Genomic DNA, 20,472 nt, shown 5'->3' with positions numbered 1-20,472 from the left:
TATTACCTCATTATTAAAATGAGATAAACCCACATTCATGCAGTTAGGGAGCGCTGGAGAAGAAAATGAAACCTTGACTCTCATTGTGTAAAGGAAGATGGAGAACAGACATTTTCTAAAATGAGAGCCCAATGGCAGGAAGACGGTTACAATTTCTTGGACAACCTAAATATCTCTAGTTTGGGATCCCAAACCTCAGCCATCACCCAAGTCTTCCAGACAACAGTCTGTTGGCACATAGTATTAGGAATAATCTGTTACAAAGGACAGCCCCAACTGGAACATAGGAGGTTAGAATGCAGATGGTGATAGTTTAATGACTATAGTTTAACAAAACATTTTTTAAGCTTCCTAATTCACCTGGCTATTTGCTCCCCAGATGTGGCTGCCAGTCAGGCAGACTAGGAATGTGTGCCAGAAACTGAAATGTCCTCTTATCCTTAACCCAGAAGAACCAGTACCAGAAAAATGTCAGCTCACCGATCATTCCAAAATTTGATTAACCACTTTCAGAGCTAAAATGGCAGAGTGTTGCTGCAATAGGACTTCAGCTATTTCAGAGTGATCATTCTGACTTGGTTGTTGTTGAAAACAGGAGACTGGTAGAAAATATAAAATGGGCATTAGGATTCCCCATTGTGACCCATGTCTGTGACCAGCTCTGAGCTCACAGCACCTAAAGCAAAGTTAGTATTTATTAATCACCCATGGACATCAGGCACCAGTAAGACCTCTTTGTCTGTTTTTGGATTTATTCAGTATTTTTTAAGTTATTAAGGGATATGAACTTGAGATAAGGAATAATGGGCATTATGAACATGATATTGGTACAGGAAGATCAACAGAAAAGATAAAGGGTTTCCTTTCTATTTTAGTTTCAAAAGGAAGAAAACTTCAAATATATCCAGAAACAAGGGGATTGACAAAGCAGCCTCTAAGGATCCTGACCTTATTTGGGGAAAGTACATAAAAATTTGGAACAAATCTAAGGAATTCCATCTGAACTCATTGGTTTCAGATATTTGGGGATCACCAACCTAGACCTCTGTTCAATTCAGATGACATGAAATCACTTAGACATTTAGAACCTTGTCCACAGTAGACCTGTATCTAGTAACTTCCTATGGTTTGCAAATACTGCATGTCTAAGGCCAGCTTCCTGCCATACTCTCTGGTTCACCCTCCTGCTCCATAAAATTGGTAACTCTGAACAATGAGATGCCCTCAGCTCTCACTAAGATTCACCCTGCTGCCCTTGAAGCAGGATGAAGCCCTGAAATACATTCTTCCTGATCGCTACATGCAGCCGATAACTGAAGTGTAAGTTCTCTCTACCCTCCTTCTGGAAAATGACACTTTCCTCAAGTCTTAAAAAGACACACACACACACACACACACACACACACACACACACACACTCCCAACTAACCTGCAGTTTCCTCCTCTCTATTAAGTCCAAACTTCTAAGATTGTATTGCCAATGTTCTCTTTTCACTGTTCTTCTACCACTTACTCCTACTGTTAACTTTTGTGGCTCCTGCTTGGACAGGACAAATCTTTTCCCACACATGCACATCTTGCTATCATTATTATCAGCCATAACAGAGACTGCTTTTCTCTGCCTAGAACAAGCTTTTTCCAAATTTACTCAACATGACCCTCCATCGCCAAGCTTCTCTAGGCACACCTACACAGAGATACCTGATCTCTCCAGTATTCTCCAGTATGCTCTCCTTGCCCCCTGATCTCCCCTCATTAATGTCCACTAGCCGAGAACTTTGCCCTAAGTAGACACCCAGTTAAGGAAGAGGGTAGGAATAGTGGGTGGTGAGGTGGTACTGGGAGCAGAGCTTCTGCCTGATGGTGCTTCTGCTTGCCTTTCCTTCCCCAGCTGAAACCTAAGGTACAGAGAATTAAACAGTCATGTCCAAGGAAGTCCCAAGATTTACATCCCAGTTTGGTTATGTCAGAGATCCAACACAACAACTGAGGCCCAAGTCGCTTTCACCACAACAAAGTGAAAGTACAAAGGAAGTAACCCAAGTCAGTTGAAACAAAGTGTATTATCTGTGATCTTTATGATTTTCTCCAGTGTCATCTCTTTGATGTTTGACAATTGAACAGATAGACAACACAGAGTTTTATTACTTCCACTGCTTTACTTTATTTGGAAAATAAGCCAACTAATGCTTTGGCCTTAGGCTACATGACATAAGACTGAAGCTGCATAATTGCATTTAAGGCTAGCCTGAAGAAAGGAGGAATGTACAATGCTCAAATGATTGAATGGTGTGTAGAACATGATTTCACCTGTTTCAGGATTTTAGGAATGTATCTCTGAAATTCCTTTAGATTCTAAGTTCCTGGAGAAAAGAATTTTCTCTATTTGCTACCATTTTTCCTGTACTGTCTATAAATAACTACACAAATGGATTCAATGTACTTTGAGCTGGGTCTGAGTGAGAAATTTGATCGTTCCTCAAGTAGAAGCCACATAAAATTTCTAAGTGAGAAGGACTGGATTCAATCTTTTAAAGATAAGATTTCAACTAAGCATAAATGAATACAAGGGAAAATTCCAAGTTAGAAAATTTAGGCACCACACTGATTCTTTGTGCAAAAGAACTCTAGCAAAATGAACATTTTTCTTCACCTTAAATTATCAACACCACCACTATTATGCCAAAAGCATAATGCATTCAGTTACACACAGTGCAAGAACAATGGTGGCAAATACAGAATACCCCTGTCTGGGAACTTACAACCAAGGGCATTTCATGAAGACCTCCACCCTGCCAAAATAAGTGAAAGATACATAAACTGTGAACCAGGAAGGGTATTCCTCAGTCACAGCAAGAGTATGTCAAGGTCCCAGATGGCTTCCTAGTTGATGGAAGGTAAGAGTAGTAAGGACCTCATTTTCCAGTGTTGGCAAGACTACTGAGTATGTTCTGTGCACCATGAGTCAACCTGAGAATGCTGCATGGAAGAGAGGGGAATTACCCCCATCTTGGCCTTGTGTATATCTGTTTCCCAGGAAAACATCAGTTCAAGCTACATTGTCAGCCTTGGACTTACTCTAATAAATAGACCCCCCCCCCCACCAAAAACACAAAACAAACTTCATCACATCTTGAAATAGTAAATCCATTTTGCCTAACTAAACAGATCCAGATAAATATTTGCTACAGATATTAGTAAAGATCTAGATACTAAAATATAAGAATAATATAAAAATATTGTCATTCTTGGTCTGTGCAGAAAAGGAAAGGAGAACCCATTGCAATAGTAATAAGTGTGTTTCTTCTCCTCTGGGGATAGAGAAGTAAAGTTCAGGTAGCTTCCCTGAAAAGTTGGAAAGAAAGCTGAAGTAACCAAATTCAGCTCTTACTAAGGAAAATAAATATCCGAACTAATCTCCCAGGAGTCTTCTGAGAACAACCTCACCAAATGGATCACTTACCAGACATCCTCCCAACTGTAATCTCACTTTGTGGTATACTTTGCATGTTACTTGAAAGCAGCCTTTGTCTCCCTTTCTAAAATAAAAATTCCTTAGGGTAGAATCTGCTTCATTTTTTTTCTCATAAGGATTGAAACCCTTATTATGCAAGTAAATATTACCAGGTGCAACCAAGACTTCAGCTTGAAAGCATGGCAACCCCCAAACTCATTAGACCAGGAAGAAACACATCCACCTCCACCTACTCATCTACCTACCCTAGCACCCCCAGGCCTACACCTCTCAAATACCATTCCAGTCTGGCAGAAGCTGAATTCTGAGTCAGTGAAAACCCATCCTGATGCAAACTAACATGATCCAAACAAACTCTATGTAGATCAAACACATCCAGCCAAATATAGACCCAAATCTATGTAGATGTAGAACAAAACATGTCTGCTTCCTTCCCACAATGACAATGGAGTCCCTGGTACATGCACACACCACATTAGTATCATTTAACCATTATTTGGGTATACAATCAGAGAGCCATAACTTTTCTAGAGGTTGTGTAGACTCCATATTTTCTAGTATCATTCTAGGATGGTTGTGAAAAGGCACCTTTTCATAGTCATTTTGGGATAACTGCAGAGAAGACAAAGTTAAAAGCAACATTCCGCATTCATGATTTGACACATTTACAGGTTTAATTTCAATCATAATCCATGTTTTGAAATTCTTAATATTTCAATCACACCAAAACAAGATAATCAACTTGACAAATCAGAAAGCTTGAGCTTCTGCTTCTAAAGGTCTTCAGAAATTAGATGCACTACCAGGAAGAATCAGAATTATAATTTCCATACAAGAATAAGAAAGAGATCTGGGGAATGCCAGTCTGCACATGCAGTTAAGGGATTAGAGAGGGATGTGATACATTGATGTCAACAGTGAAAATCAACTTCTTCTCTTCTTCCCCCTATGCTTCTCCATGCCCTTTTCTCAGCCCCAAATCCTGTCAACACAGAACACCTAATAAAAGTTCTCAGGAGAAACCAGTAGAAGGAAATCCATCTGGCTGTCTACCTTATTTTCCAAACAACTTAATGTAGGATGGCCTTTATCTACAGTGAGCACTGATCAAAAACCACTTTTTCCAAGAAGCTTTGTTGAATACTTTGTTTTTCCCCCAAGCCCTTCCTTTCCTTGAAGGCACAGATTCTAGAAATCCATCTAATAATCCCATCTATCACTATACTCTTGTCTCCACTTTTAGACTAGTCATTTTGAGTGGTCAGAACCACTGGTTCTTTCTTCTGTGTCCCTCTTCCCAATATACACTCTCAATAATATACTGCACACAAGGTGGCTTTGGAAAGCCAATTATCTCTCTGGTTATCTTCTTTCATATCTTTAAATGTGTCCTTCTGTCCTCCCATGTAAGTACTCAACTGTCTCTTTCTCTCTATCCTCTCTCACAAGACTGTGCTTGTTTCCCCTCATAGCCCTGCTGTACATCTTCAATATCTCCCTTGTAATATTAATTTGTTTGGCTTTGTTTTGTTTTAGGAATGTCACCAGATTATCTGAGTCATATGAAAGTTGTATCATGACTCAAAGTACTGTGTTCTTATCCAAATAATGGTCAATATGATTTCTCCATCAAGACCCATCTGTCTCACCCCAGCTCAGGCATTATAATCTACAACAAATAACTTCTGCCACCACTTTTCAAGGGACACTCTATTTTTCCTTGTTCTTTCTAATCCCCACTCTGCTTTGTGATTTCTGCAGTAATAAAAGAAAAAAGGGATGAGAATAAACCAAAAGAATATAATTGAAAAACTATTTTGATTAATTTGGAATATACTTGTTGAAGAAAAATGGACTTTCCACATGATTTTGCTAAACTAAGGTTAAAATGAATCTGCCTTCTGGAAGCACATAATATGTCTCAGTTGATAATGGACAGAAGTTGCCCAAGAATTGCCAGAGGGTAAGAGAAAGACAACCTAGAAATAAACATTTGCCACATATAATCAATAAAACAGGTGCTGTGCGTGGATAAGTGTTATCTAGGCTTCTGGTGTTTGGGTACTCTCCACATGTACATGGAAGTCAGGAGGAGGGTGGAGAACAATTTAATATTCCCATCGCCTTTAAAATTAAACAGTTGCAAATATATTTTGGGATAACGGCAAACTGCCTTTAGGAGACCCAGTGTTTTAAGACCAATAGGGAGCCAAACCCCAGGGGAACTTGGTAAAATTGCCTGCTACACCCTGAGCTTGCCTATAATCAATCCCCACCACAACTTTTGAAAATTAGATAAGAAAGGCAGGGAGAGACATTCAGCAGTTGTAAAAATAGATATCTAGCTCTTTGAGCATGGAGGAAGAAGTCCCTCAAATCCTCTGTCATGGTGGTGGGACACTTTATACAGCTGACCTACTACTCTGCAAAGTCCACAACAATGTCCACCCTAAGAGGATATGATACAGAGACTTAAAATTTCCAGTGAGAAAGCATGGCAAAACACGAAGGAAGCAGCAAAGCCAGGTGGAAGAATATTCATTAATTCAAAGAACAGGTCTAAGCATACAATGTGCTGGGCGCTGTGGGAAAGACAAAGATGGATAAAACAAGCTTGGCACCAGGTCAGAAAGGAAAGGCAAGGGAGGAGGACAGGGCAAAGAAGTAGGAAGGATGCCAGAGAAGGTCAAAGGAATAACCTCCCCTAATTAATATTTTCCTCAGCAGAGCTGAGAAGGTTTCTGGTCTGGAGGAGAAGAGAGTGCAGGCCTCTAAACCACTCTGACCCCAGCAAACCTACTTGCCATTCCCAAACTCTCAAGGTCTCTGATCTGCACTGCCCTCCCCCCATCCAGAGTCTGGTTCTGGAGCTATAAAATACCGTCTGCTCTAAAGCCCAAGTCCACAGTCGGTGGAACTCCAGGCCAGCCTTCTTGCTCTCTGGCTCTGTCTGCATTTTCAAACTCTGTAAATAGGAGAAATCACTTACCAGGTGCTTTTCCTACCCCAGAGGAGGAAGACCTGAAAGAAAGGGTAAGTAAAACCCAGGGAAAGGGAAGTTTACCCAAGCAGAGTCAGGACCAGAAGTGGAGCTTAGCTGGGCCCACAGGGAGTTGGGGCCATCCCAAGGCAGGGCCTTCTGGAGGTGGAGCCCATGAGAGGCAGGGCCTTAGAGAGGCAGGGCCCTCGAGAGGCGGGGTCCTTAGGAGGCAGGGCCCTCAGGAGGTGGTCACAAGGGAATGGTAGAGTGAAGGAAGTAGATTAGGCAAAATCTAGAGGAAAGCTGGAGGAGGGTGATGGAAGACTAGTGGGACCCTACATGAGTGACTTGGTGGACTAAGAGCTTAAGTGGGACTTTGTTGGAGACTTTTTGGAGGCAAGATGGAATTTAAAAGGAAACAAGCTTCCCAGGGTCCTGGGTTTGGAGGAGGTCCTGGTTGGCAGGAGGAGAGTGAGGAAAGCCATGTGGAGTCCAGCCTATGTCATTTGGAGGCCACTCCCAGATCCAGCTAAAGAGTCCTCTAAGCAGCTCTTTAAAAAGGATGGAAGCACCCCCTAAAGCTGCCTGTTCCAGAATCTCCTACTAGGTTCCTCTATCATCACCATCCATCCCCGCCCTCTCACCCATGTTTCCCATCACTCCAGGAATAAAATTAAAAGAGATCTGGCTTAGGCTTCACCATAAAGGACTTTCTGAGATAGTCATTCAGAGTTTGTAGCATATTTTAACTGAATATACATTGAGCATTGTGCTGGAGAAATATATATATATATATATATATATATATATATATATATATATATACACACACACATATATATATATGTATATATATATATATATGTATACATATATATATATATATATTTTTTCCCTGTCTAGAGAGCTTCCTGCTCTAAGTAATCAAAACTAGGGCTGCCAAGACCCTGAATGGTGACCAAAAGAAGGTGCCATCTCATTCCCCTTATTTGTCTTTCTCTGCCTGACTTATTTCCCTTAGCATAATACATTCTACTTCCATACACGTTGTTGCAAAAGGCAAGATTTCATTGTTTTTGATCGCTGAGTAATATTCCATTGTGTATCTTGCTGAGCAATGTCCTGGTACCAGCTTGTCCCAGAAAACATTCACCCAATTGTGCAGTGGCAAAGGCTCAGAGTTTATGGTAATTCACAACTCACACCTGGTGCCAAGGCTTTGCTGCACTCAGCTGGTATCTTTTCACTATAGCAGTAAACGTGGCAGCTCTCTGGGGTCTTCTGTGACTTTTGTCCACAGGGAAGCTGTATGGCCTCTACCAAATGCAGTCCAAGCAGGGGAACCACTTCTCCCCATGTGGCACACAGACCACTCATACCAAGCTGCCTGCTCCTGAGGATTCGCTTTCCTTCCTCACCAGAGCATAGCCAGACACTGAGCTCTGAAACTTCAGACTCTGTGCTCCACTGTTTATAGAATGCTAGCAGTAATGAAACCCTTTCCATTCTCCCTAACAATGGTTTTGGGGAACAATGGTTTGGGGAACTTCCAGTTCCCTGCAAGTGTTTTCACTCTTTCTGTCTAGCCTCTTTCAGGGATAGTGCTTTGCTTGCATGATCCCAATGCACCTCACTTTCCCCCCTTCTCTTTCTCTCTCTGTCCTCTGTGAAAATGGCTTCCTACACTTGGCAGCTCTGTGGCTTTTCTCTCCCACAATTCACCTCTCCACACCACAAAGCTGTCGTGTTCTCTGGCTCAAATTATGCAGATTTTGCATTAATTCTCAGGTCAATTTCCTAGGTGTTTACAATGGTTTGAGGGGCACCTGGGTGGCTCAGTCAGTTAAGCATCTGACTTGATTTTGGCTCAGGTCACCATCTCTTTAGTCTCTGAGTTTGTTGTATTCCTTACCACAGTGCTAATTCTCACTACATTACCATGCATTATATCCTGAAGCTCCTATATTATTTCCCACATTTTACAGGTGAGTAAGTCCAGGTGAAGAGGCTACATGGGGAAGAACATGGCTGGTATTCCAACTCAGCCCAAGACCTCTTGCTTCACAACCAGGGAGGTCCTGGCAGAGACTGGGAGCCAGAAGACAACACCTGAACCTTCACAACAGGAAGGAGAGGAGGAAATAGGTCGAATTGGATCTCTGGCATGTCCAGAAGAGCCCCATGGAAGAGGGTGGGGGCAAAGGCCAGCAACCACACCTGAAACTGAGCAAGAAAAGAGAGAATCTGATAAAGAATCAGGGCAGAAACACAGCTAGGACTGGGACTGAGACTGGGAGGCAACATCAGCCTCAGGCAGAGTGCAGAAGGGTGGAAGGAGGACCTGCAGGGGGAGACCAAGGCAGAGGTGACTTGGAGGAAACAGCCTACAGAGTCTAGGGTGCAAGGGAGGGAGTGATAGCAGCAGAATGGGGGAGAAATATAAAGTCCAGTCAAAAGTATGAAAAGCCTGAGTGAAGGAGAGACCATGTGGAAGTGATGTGGGACTGAGGCAGGTAGAGGAACCCAGGGTGAGAGGCAGTGCTCAGAGAGGGGGAAGCAGGAATAAGCCTCAAAGAGCACAGGGGAGAGGCATAGGATTTGGAAAGGAGTGAAGACAGAGAGAGGGTGTGTGTCTGTGTGTGTGTGTGTGTGTGCACGCGCATACACACACAAACACACACACACACACACACACACACACACACACGAGGCTCTCATCACACTGTACTCCCAGATCCTGAGAGAGCAGTAGAACCCTTGAAGCAGAGTCTGCATCCCAACCTCTGCAACCTCTACCTGCCCCTTCTCACTGCCTTCCTCTCTGGCCCCCACCTCCTCCTTTCCCTTCTCTGTCTCCCTCTCCTCCCTCTCTGTGTGCACTTCTTTAGGCTATCTGCTCTGCCCTGGCCCTATGCCCATGTATCTGTTTGGCTCTGGATCCATGGCTTTCAAACCCTCTGAGCCTGATTCTGCAACTCATTTCTCTGCATCCATGTTTATCTCTACTATCTCTGACCTCTGGGTGTCTCTCTGTGTCTGTCTTGGACCTTTCTCTCTGCTCTCTAGATGATCCCCTCTTCCCTCCCTCCCATCTCTGGGTCTGTCTCCTTGTCTCTCCATTCCACTGTGGACTGTTTGTCTCCTGTTAGTCTTGGCTTGAATTTATTGGGCCTTTCTGTCCCTGTCCCTGTGTCCATCTCCCCCCTTCTGCCTCCCACATGCTGTCCTGTGGTTCATGGGGTGGGCTGGCACAGAGGACATAAAGGGGATGCAGCAAGCAGCCTTTTATGAGGAAGATGGATGGCTGGCAGATTAGGATGAAACTCAGGTTTCCACTGGAACATTCTGTTTCACCCCTAACATTCTCCACAACTCCAGATGCGAGTTGCCTCCCTGTCTGTTATACTGGCTACTCAGGCACTGAGGCTTGACCTTATCCCCTCCCTAGTTTGTCAACCAGGAGTCACTGGAAATTCTGGAAGGGCAGTCAGTGTCCCCCCTCATCCAGGTATCTATAAGTCTGGAGAATTCTGTGAGAAGAGGAGTGAGGAGAGGCAGAAGGCCCACTGGAGGTGCTTTGCCAGAAAGGGGTGGGGAGTGCAGGACAGAAAACCTGGGAGTTTTCCCTCTGCATCTTGGGTGAAATCCCCCAAGTGCTCCTTGCACCTCTCAGATAGGCACACATGGGACAACCAGTCCATGGAGGAGATAGGCCGGTCTTCACTACTCAAAGGAGAATAGAAAATGTGTGTCCCTCTTTTATCTTCTCATGGCAGCTATAACCCTTCCTTGTACATAGGAAGCTCTCAATAAAATCATGGCTAATTTTTATCAGGTCTCCCAAAATAAGTGGAACTCAATATCTTTCAGTATTTCTTCACACCTCCACCCTCACCCCAGTTACTCCTCTTCAGCAACTCAGCATCTGCCCCCAGGAAAGATTCCCCTGCCACGTCTTCCAAGCTCCCGAGTGATCCTCAGATATCAGCTCAAATTTCAGTTATTTCAACCCCTCCTCCTCCATCACTTACCTGGTGTCCCCTTTTCCCTACTCACCCTTCTTGTCCATCCAATGCAATGTGGCCCATTGGATGTGTCCCCAAAGACAGTCACTAATGAGCAGTGAATACTAGAAGGGGAGTCAAGGGCAGCCTGGTGGGCAGGAGGGGACTCCAGAGCTAGCAGATAAGGAGTCCTGTCAGCATCTGTCAAATATGCCATCTCCCTCCAGCATCCCTGTCTCTTGCCTCATGGCTTCTGGCAATCCACCTCCCTGCTAACTTGGGTACAATTTCACAGAAGCCTAGATGCATAACCCTGGTCTGCTCCAAACCCATTTTCTCCAGGAATGTCATTAGCCCCTAAATGTTTTCAAAAATTCCTACTACCTGGGAAGCTAAGGTTATAGATGAGGTTATAGATGGAACCTAGAGAAGGGAAGTTGCTCTCTTGGCTCAGTATCTTAATTTCAACCCCTTGTCTCCACTGCACATCCCTGAAAGCAGAACTTAAAACCTCAGGAAATGGAAAACAGAGATAAATCTCAGACAGACTTAAATCTTAAGGAGGTTGTGAGTGCCTCCAGGAACCAGGGGAGTTGGGGGGAAAGATGAGGTTAGAGGACCAAAGGTCCCTTTTCCTGATATAGGCAATTTCCACCAGGGAGCAAGGGAAGATTCCCTATGGGCTAGAGCAAAACCTTCTCAGACCTACATAGTACTCAGCAGCCACAAGAGGACGGCAGAGAACGTCTCTGGCTGCAGAGCCATTCCTCCATGCTGGGTGCTGAAATAGGGCTGGGTTGCCCAGATTGGGGAAATCAGTGGCTCCAGCAAGAACCCATGAATTTCTGAATTCAGGAAACCCCTCATGCAGCCCTTTTCACTGGAATCCCTTATTCCTTTTGGCCCCTGAAATGCCATCACCCACTCCAGTCCCCTTCCCTTTTCTGGTCCCCAGCACTGAGGCTGCTGGCACAGAAGGAATTTGTGGCTTTTCCTTTATTTTTGGACAGCAGATGACATCCCATCTCAGAGAAGTGACACGTCGTAGGGTCCCAGCTGATAACTAGGGCCAGAACTGGAACCCACATTTTCTTGATTCTCACTCCTGGGGTCTTTCCATTGGTGCTGACTGCTGCTCCTAACAGAAAAGCTTACTTTGCAGGCCCCAGTGAAAAGCCAGATCACAATTCTTGGTTTAAAAAAAACCATGTCAAAGCTGAGCCCTTTCCCATGTGATTCATGTTTACGTACATGATTGAGGCACATGGGACTGTTAACCACAGAACACAGACATGTACACCACAAACACTGTGCTGTTCACACCCTCACCTTCAGCACACACACCCCTCTGCCCCTCAGAGTCCCACAGCCCCGGCACCTCTTTTCCTACTTCCTGAGCTGCAAGAGGAACATTTCTTCTTTCATAATTTGCTGTTTATCCTGTGTTTCCACAGGCTTCTCAAAGCTGTAGTCAGGGAAACACATTCCCTTTCTAATCTGGTCCCTCCTACCGTAGCCTCTGTTTCTGCTGCTTCCCCTGGCACAGCTTGGAATAACATGGGAAACAGGAAAAACTGTTGATCTCTAAGCTCCCGTCTCTGAATCTGCCCTGTTGATCATGGCCATCCTGCCCAGGAGAGTTCTGTGATCCACCAGCTTTAGCCCCACATCCTCTTAGTGTCCATATACTCTGACCCACTTCCCTATCCAGAAGAAACTACTTCTATACTTTTGGCTGAAGGTGATTGACTCCAACTTAACCAACTTAGCCTGGGATTATGGGGCACAAAGTACAACGAGAAATTTGAGTTTAAACTCTGTAAGAACTTCCCAGCACAAGTGGTCTGAAGCCTTAGCTTGTATGAAATTCAGTAATAATGCATATTTGGCTTACCAGGTGCCTCCAAGAGACAAGGACTTGTTTTGGACCTGTCTGGGTAGTACTGACTAGAGACAAGTCTTCACTGTGATTTTGGTCATCCCAGCCTCAGAAGGTAGCACACAAAGAGTTCTGGAAACTCTAAGGCCCTTGGGAAGAATGGGTGGGGCCCAGAGGTAGGAATAGCAGCCTGGTTACGTCATTCCCAAATCCTGGGGGTGTGGGTGCGGGAGAGAGTAGGCCTGAACCCTCCACTGTCTGGCCACACTCCCATCCTGACCCCATCTATTTATGGCCCTCCCTGGTCAGAATAGGGCATCTGAGTTCTTCCAGTGCAAGTCCTGAGTGAAGGCCTCAGGACCCAGTCTCCACCCAGCCTCAGACCTGGAATCCTGATGCCATCCCTCTGTACCTGGCAGGGCAGAGGCACCCATTGCTCAGACTATCCAATCCCCTCACACCCCAAGCACAGACAGCCTTCCTCTTCTGCCCTCCCAACTCACCCCACCCCATACCACAGCCTGAATCCTGCAAGAAGGTTGCACAAATCACATCAAAGACATCTTCAGCTATGAGTCTTCAGCTCCCCTGTGACAGCTTGCACACATACACATATGCACACTTGCACCTGCACACATGCAGATACACACACCCAGATGTTCACATTTATACATACACACAGACACATACCCTCAAATACACACATATACACACCCATTTATCACAAACATTCCCACATGTTTCCAACACAAAGACACATACTCACAAACTCCTACCTTTACAGACAGGAATGCACACCCAAACTTACACACTGTCATACTCTTATCACATATACTGTGCACACATATACTCCACTCTATTCTTTTCTTGTAAGGAGCCAGTGCCCAGTCCTCTAGATTCTAGAGATCTAGAAATGCCCAGGAAAAGGATGGAAACCCACAGGAAACCCATTTCCAGTTTCCTGGCCCACACTGGAACTCCTTTGCTATATTCTCCTTCCTGACACAGAGTCTCTAGAACTTAGGCCCACACAATGGAAGGTGAACCTGCATAAGTAATTCATTCCTTCATACAACAAACACTTTTGAGCACTTATTAGCCACAACCCACCTTGCTCTCCATCCCCAGGCCTGAAGCTGAGGCAGACACATAACAGAGTAAGACTTTCTGCCCAGTGGTGTTATGGAAGGAGCAAGAGCTCAGGAGTCAAAGACCTGAGTTCAAATCCAGATTTGCCTCTTAATAAGCTATGTTATCTTGGTCATTGACATAGCCTCTCCGAGACTCAATTTCATCACCTGTAAAGTTGGATTAATAAAATATACCTAATAATTGTGTGAAGATTAAGACAGTCCATCAGGACTATGTCTACCTGTGAAAGCCACCCCATTTCAATCCCCAAGCATCTGTGGTGAGCATCACCCCAACACCCTTCCAGTCTTGTGTCCATGAAACAGAAACCCAGTCTCCTTCAGGGTCAGACCACCAAGTCCTCACACCTGGGGAAACTTGATCTCAACTTGGCAGGTTCTATCACATTCCCCTTTCCCCACACCAGCCCCCACTCCTCTTGTTCCATCAGTCTCTTGCTCATTTGCAGATTGCGTTTTCCATAATAAACTTTATTTTATTTTATTTTATTTATTTATTTTTTAATGTTTATTTTTGAGAGAGGGAGAGAGACAGAGCGTGAGAAGGGGGTGGGGGTGCAGAGAGAGAGGGAGACATAGAATGCAAAGCAGACTCCAGGCTCTGAGCTGTTAGCACAGCTGAGCTGTCAGCACAGAGCCTGATGTGGGGCTCGAACCCATGAGCTGCGAGATTATGACCTGAGCCGAAGTCAGACGGCCAACTGACCAAACCACCCAGGCACCCCATCTTTATTTTATTTTTTAACATCATAATGATTTATTATTTATGTAAATTTAAAAAAGAGAAAAGAACAATGTAACACCCATACACCTAAAAGTTGAAAATATGAACATGCTATCAGATCTATATTTTAGATACTATAGCATTATGGATCCAACTGAAACTCTTCTTTGATTGCATATTGTTTCTGTAATCAGCATACAGCATTGCTGTGTATCTGTACATGTTGGCAGTTATTAGACATTAGCAAATCTTTTATTATAAAAATTAAATATCTCTATAATTCTCTAAAGAGTAAAAACATCATTTCACAAGCCATAGCAGGGTGGACATTCAGTACTAGAACTGAGTGAGACCTCTTGAGTTTCAAACTTCTGATCCCATTCCATAATAACCTTTAAAGCCACTGACAAAAGCTCAAATGTTCCAAATGGGGTGCTGGGCCGATGCATGAGATGGACATGAAGGGTTAATCATCCCGCATGGAGCCCTCCTGTAGAAAGTCATCATTACCTTCTCTGATTACTCCAATTCTGAAACATTCTTCATGGACAGTACTATGGACAGTTACATGACAAGACTAGCTGTGACAAGCAGATGTGGGAGAGATTTCTTAAACTCATGAATACTAAACAGTTGCTCCAAAGAAACCCCACTGGATTCTGAGCTCAGAGCTGAGAAGCAGCCCAGCCCACCCCCACCGTGATGGGCAATACCTGCAGGTTTCTTGGGCTAAAGGGAGCATGAATTGCACCCCTTCCCCTGCTGTTCAGGTGGTTTCCTCAAGTCCATTCAGAGTCAGGCCTCAGTCTGAGTTGGAAGTGTCTCTGGAGGTCTTTCCCTCGCCTTCTTGGGATCCTCCAAGGACCCACAAACATCCTTGTTTCCATGACACAGGCTTACTCTCTACAATCCTCCCAGGCTCTGACTGCTTCTGTAGTGCTGTCTGCCTTCTCCTCCCAGTGGGATCCTCCTCCAGTCCTCCCAGCAACCTGCCACCCTGACCATCTCTGAGTTTCCATCTGGCATTGTCCCATCCTGGTTCCTCCACCTCCCTGCCCTACCCACCTCCCATCCCTCTGACCCTCTGCACTGCCCATCTCCTTCTATATCCCTCCCACCTTTACAACCTTCCACCTGACCCAGCCTGCCTCCTTCCCCTCCTTGCTCACCTCCCCCAGAAAACCCCAACTCCTAAGTGAGCTCCACTTTCCAATTACCTCCATCTCTCCAACCCACTGCATCCAACCATTTTGCCCCATTTCAAGTCATTTCTACATCTGCTTTCACACCTCTCCCACCCCTCAGAATCTAGGGAGAAGAGCAGGGCTCAGAGCCCAATGAAAGGAAGGACATTGCCCCTTCTCTCTCCTTCTGCCCTCTGCCTGCTGTCCCCCCCCCCCCCATCTTCCTGTAGGCAGACCCTGTCAGGTGTAAAGGAGAGCTAAAGAAATATCTCTCCATCAGCAAAGTGATGGGCGGGGGCTCACAGAGGAACAGGGTGACCAGGAGAAAACCTGGCAGGCACTTCAGTCCTACCTGGCGAATGCCCTGCCCACCACAACTAGCCCCATGCTTGTATAAAATGGAAATTCTGCTCTTCTCTCCATTAGAGGACAAAGTTTATTTGGATTTTTGGTATCCTCTGTATAAGAAATTATAAAGTAAGGGTTTTTTTTTTCTTCTTTTCCTTGCCCAGAAAACCAGTTTCCGTGTTTTATCTTTATCAGGTCTTTGGTTACTTAAGAGAACTAAAACTTCTCAATGTTAAAGGAACTAAGTTTTTCTAACAACTATGACCTTCTGTAGAATCTTATTGCCAGCTTAAGTAAATAATTACATATTAAGTTTTTGCAAAGGTCTGTAGTTATATTTAGGTGTTTGCTTTAGAACTTTCTGAGATTTTGGAGAAGCCAAGATGGTGGAACTGCATGGAAGTTTTTTTGTGTCTCACATCAATGAAATACAGCCAGGTCAACGCTAAACCAGCCTGCACACGTAGCAAACTGATTTGATGCTTAACACAACAATCTTCACAACTTGAACCACAGCACTCAGCAAGTACATGGCGTGGAGAAGTGAACTGGGGGAGAGAAGCCGCCGAGGGCAGGGAGCTATTTTTGCTTGTGGAGAGAGGATGGAAATGGCGGGGGGGGGGGGGGTGATGGAGAATATGCGAAAAACAGCTTTTTTTTTTTTCAAAAAATATAAATGGAAGGAAAACTTCCAAATTCTTGCTATGAAGCCAGCATTACCTTGATTTCAAAACCAGACAAAGACCCCACTAAAAGGAGAACTATAGACCAATTTCCCTGATGAACATGGATGCAAAAATCCTGAACAAGATATTAGCCAACTGGATCCAACAATAAATTAAAAAAAAAAATTATTCAACATGACCAAGTGAATTTATACCTGGGATCCAGGACTGGTTCAATATCCCCAAAACAATCAATGTGATACATCACATCAATAAAAGAAAGGACAAGTACCACATGATCCTGTCAATAGATGTGGAGAAATCATTTGACAAAATACAGCATCCTTTCTTGATAAAAACCCTCAAGAAAGTAGGGATACAAGGATCATTCCTCAAGATCATAAAAGTCATATATGAAAGACCCAATTGTAATATCATCCTCAATGGGGAAAAACTGAGAGCTTTCCCCCTAAGGTCAGCAACAAGACAGGGATGTCCACTCTCACCACTGTTATTCAACATAGCATTAGAAGCCTTAGCCTCAGCCATTAGACAACACAAAGAAACAAAAGGCATCCATATCGGCCAGGAGGAGGTCAAACTTTCACTCTTTGTAGATGACATGATACTCTATGTGGAAAACACAAAACATTCCACCAAAAAACTGCTAGAATTGATTCATAAATTCAGCAAAGTTGCAGGATATAAAATCAACGCATAGAAATCAGTTGCATTCCTATACACCAACAATGAAGTGACAGAAAGAGAAATCAAGGAATCAATCCCATTTACAGTTGCACCAAAAACCATAAAATACCTAGGAATAAATCTAACCAAAGAGGTGAAAAATCTATACACTGAAAACTATAGAAAGCTTATGAAAGAAATTGAAGGAGACACAACAACGTGGAAAAAGATTCCATGTTCCTGGATAGAAAGAAAAAAAAACTGTTAAAATGCCGATACAACCCAAAGCAATTTACATATTCAGTGCAATCCCTATCAAAATAACACCAGAATTCTTCACAGATCTAGAACAAATAATCCTAAAATTTGTATGGAACAAGACCTCGAATAGCCAAAGCAATCTTATAAAGAAAACCACAAAGCAGGAGGCATCACAATCCCAGACTTCAAGCTATACTACAAAGTTGTAATCATCAAGGCAGTATGGTACTGGCACAAGAACAGACACTCAGATCAAGGGAACAGAATAGAGAACCCAGAAATGGACGCACAAAGCTATGCCCAACTAATCTTTGACAAAGCAGGAAAGAATATCCAATGGAATAAAGACAGTCTCTTCAGCCAGTGGTGCTGGGAAAACTGGACAGCGACATGCAGAAGAATGAACCTGGACCACTTTCTTACACCATACACAAAAATAAACTCAAAATGGATGAAAGACCTCAATGTAAGACAGGAAACCATCAAAATCCTCGAGAATAAAGCAGGCAAAAACCTCTTTGATCTTGCCTGCAGCAACTTTTTACTCAACACGTCTCCGGAAGCAAGGTAAACAAAAGAAAAAATGAACTACTGGGACTTCATCAAAATAAAAATCCTCTGCACAGCGAAGGAAACAATCAGCAAAATTAAAAGGCAACCGACAGAATGGGAGAAGATATTTGCAAATGACATATCAGATAAAGGGTTAGTATTCAAAGTCTATAAAGAACTGATCAAACTCAACACCCATAAAACAAATCATCCAGTGAAGAAATGGGCGAAGACATGAATAGACACTTCTTCAAGGAATACATCCAGATGGCCAACTGACACATGAAAAAATGCTCAACATCACTCATCATCAGGGAAATACAAATCATAACCACAATGAGATACCACCTCACACCTGTCAGAATGGCTAACATTAACCACTCAGGCAACAACAGGTGTTGGTGAGGATGCAGAGAAAGAGGATCTCTTTTGCATTGTTTTGGGAATGCAAGCTGGTGCAGCCATTTTGGAAAACAGTATGGAGGTTCCTCAAAGAATGAAAAATAGAACTACTCTATGACCTAGCAATTGCACTACTAGGCATTTATCCACGGGATACAGGTGTGCTGTTTCGAAGGGACACATGCACTCCCATGTTTATAGCAGCACTATCAACAATAGCCAAAGTATGGAAGGAGCCCAAATGTCCATCGATGGATGAATGGATAAAGAATTTGTGGTATAGGGGTGCCTGGGTGGCTCAGTCGGTTGAGTGTCCGACTTCGGCTCAGATCATGATCTTGTAGTCTGTGAGTTCGAGCCCCGCATTGGGCTCTGTGCTGACAGTTCAGAGCCTGGAGCCTGCTTGGGATTTTGTGTCTCCCTCTCTCTCTGCCTCTCCCCTGCTCATGCTCTCTCTCTCTGTGTCAAAAATAAATAAACGTTACAAAAATTAAAAAAGAAAAGAAGTTGTGGTATATATATATATATATATATATATATATATATATACACACACACACAATGGAGTATTGCTCGGCAATCAAAAAGAATGAAATCTTGCTATTTGTGTCTACGTGGATGGAAGTGAAAGGTATTATATAAGTGAAATTAGTCAGAGAAATACAAAAATCATATGACTTCACTCATATGAGGACTTTAAGAGATAAAAACAGATGAACACAAGGGAAGGGAAATAAAAATACTATAAAAAACAAGGAGGGAGACAAAACAGAAGAGACTCATAAATATGGAGAACAAACTGAGGGTTGTTGGAGGGGTTGTGGGAGGGGGGATGGGCTGAATGGGTAAGGGGCATTAAGGAATCTACTCCTGAAATCATTGTTTCACTATATGCTAACTAATTTGGATGTAAACTTTAAAAAAATAAAAAAATTTTAAAAATTCTTAAAAAAGAAAAGTAAAAAAAAATTATAAAATAAATAAACAAACATTAATTTTTTTTAAAAGAAATAAAGATGACTTTGGGAAATTCTTGAGCCAGTTCATCTGCAGGGACTCCCTTGAGTCAGGTTAAAGCAGGTGGGCCTTCTATCAATTTTACTACTTCAGGACCCTTCCCCAATCCCATGGGAATAGTTTTTCTTTGAATGAACAGCACTGTTCTTACTGTTGAGCCTGGGAGAAGGGAAGAATAACCTCCTTCCCTGAGTAAGATTCCACTGTGATGGAACAGACAGGACAGTCAGCAGAACTCAAGCATAGTCACAAAAAGGCAAAACCAAAAGTGCCTGGGCACAGTTCTAGATGATAGATATAGAGATGAAGAGATGATAGAGATAGAGATAGAGATAGAGATAGAGATAGAGATAGAGATAGAGATAGATAGAGATAGAGATAGAGATAGAGATGATAGAGATAGAGATAGAGATAGAGATAGAGATAGAGATAGAGATAGAGATAGAGATAGTTCTGAATGGAGAGAAATGATGATTGTTAAGGAAGTCTTCTAAAACTTAAGATAGTTTTAAAGGGTTAGCACAGTGCTAGCCTGAAAGGAAGGAGCATTTTCTGTATCAAAGAACAGTGTAAGGATCAAGTCAGTTGAACATGAATTTATTAAAAGCTGTTTATATGCCTGGCCCCCAGTTGGATGTTCTGAGGGAATGAACAAGATACACTCCTTACCTAAGATATAAATCACCAACAAAATGAAGAAAATAAAGACACCCAGATAACTGTGGTATTTTTTTTTTATTTCAGCTTTATTGAGGTATAATTGACATATAAAATTATAAGATATCTAAGTATACATTGTGGTGATTTGATAAACATATACATTTTGAAATGATTCACCATGATTTCTCCACTATGAAGGTATTAAGGATGAAATACTAACCTACATCTTGATTAAATAAAGGTAAATGTCCAAAGGGCGACTTTATTTCCAATACTTCATCATACATGTGAGGGGCTTCAGCTGGAGCTTTGCTTTTCAGTGTGTGGTCCCTGTATTAGAAGCATCAGCATCACTTGGGAACTTGTTAGAAGTAAAAGTTCTAAGCCCCACCGGATCTACTGACTTGTAAACCCTAGGAGTGAGGGCCAGCAATGTCTGTTTTCACAAGCCCTCCAGGTGAGGTGACACCTGCTGAAGTTTGA

The 20,472-nt window shown here is 43.1% G+C and overlaps 2 pseudogenes across 3 annotated transcripts in view; both read right to left on the bottom strand.

Moving 5' to 3' along the window:
- Positions 1–20,472, bottom strand: part of LOC147579277 (cationic amino acid transporter 3 pseudogene) — a 489,600-nt pseudogene that overhangs the window by 178,647 nt on the left and 290,481 nt on the right. The window lies entirely within an intron of this gene.
- LOC112867847 (cationic amino acid transporter 3 pseudogene) overlaps positions 1–20,472 on the bottom strand; it is an 80,059-nt pseudogene that overhangs the window by 15,340 nt on the left and 44,247 nt on the right. Inside the window, exon 1 of one of the 2 annotated variants that reach the window (XR_015253746.1) lies at positions 6,465–6,608. The exons of the other annotated variant lie outside the window; for it this stretch is intronic. The product of XR_015253746.1 is annotated as a cationic amino acid transporter 3 pseudogene, transcript variant X1 (transcript). Of the gene's footprint in view, positions 1–6,464; positions 6,609–20,472 lie in introns of those variants that run through there. 2 annotated transcript variants of the gene reach the window in all.

Source organism: Puma concolor, chromosome B4 (assembly GCF_028749965.1).
Source record: "Puma concolor isolate L17-30 chromosome B4, mPumCon1.1.hap2, whole genome shotgun sequence".
Classification (NCBI taxonomy): Eukaryota; Metazoa; Chordata; class Mammalia; order Carnivora; family Felidae; genus Puma; species Puma concolor.
Note: the sequence above shows the minus strand (reverse complement) of the source record. Positions and strands in the feature narration are given on the sequence as shown.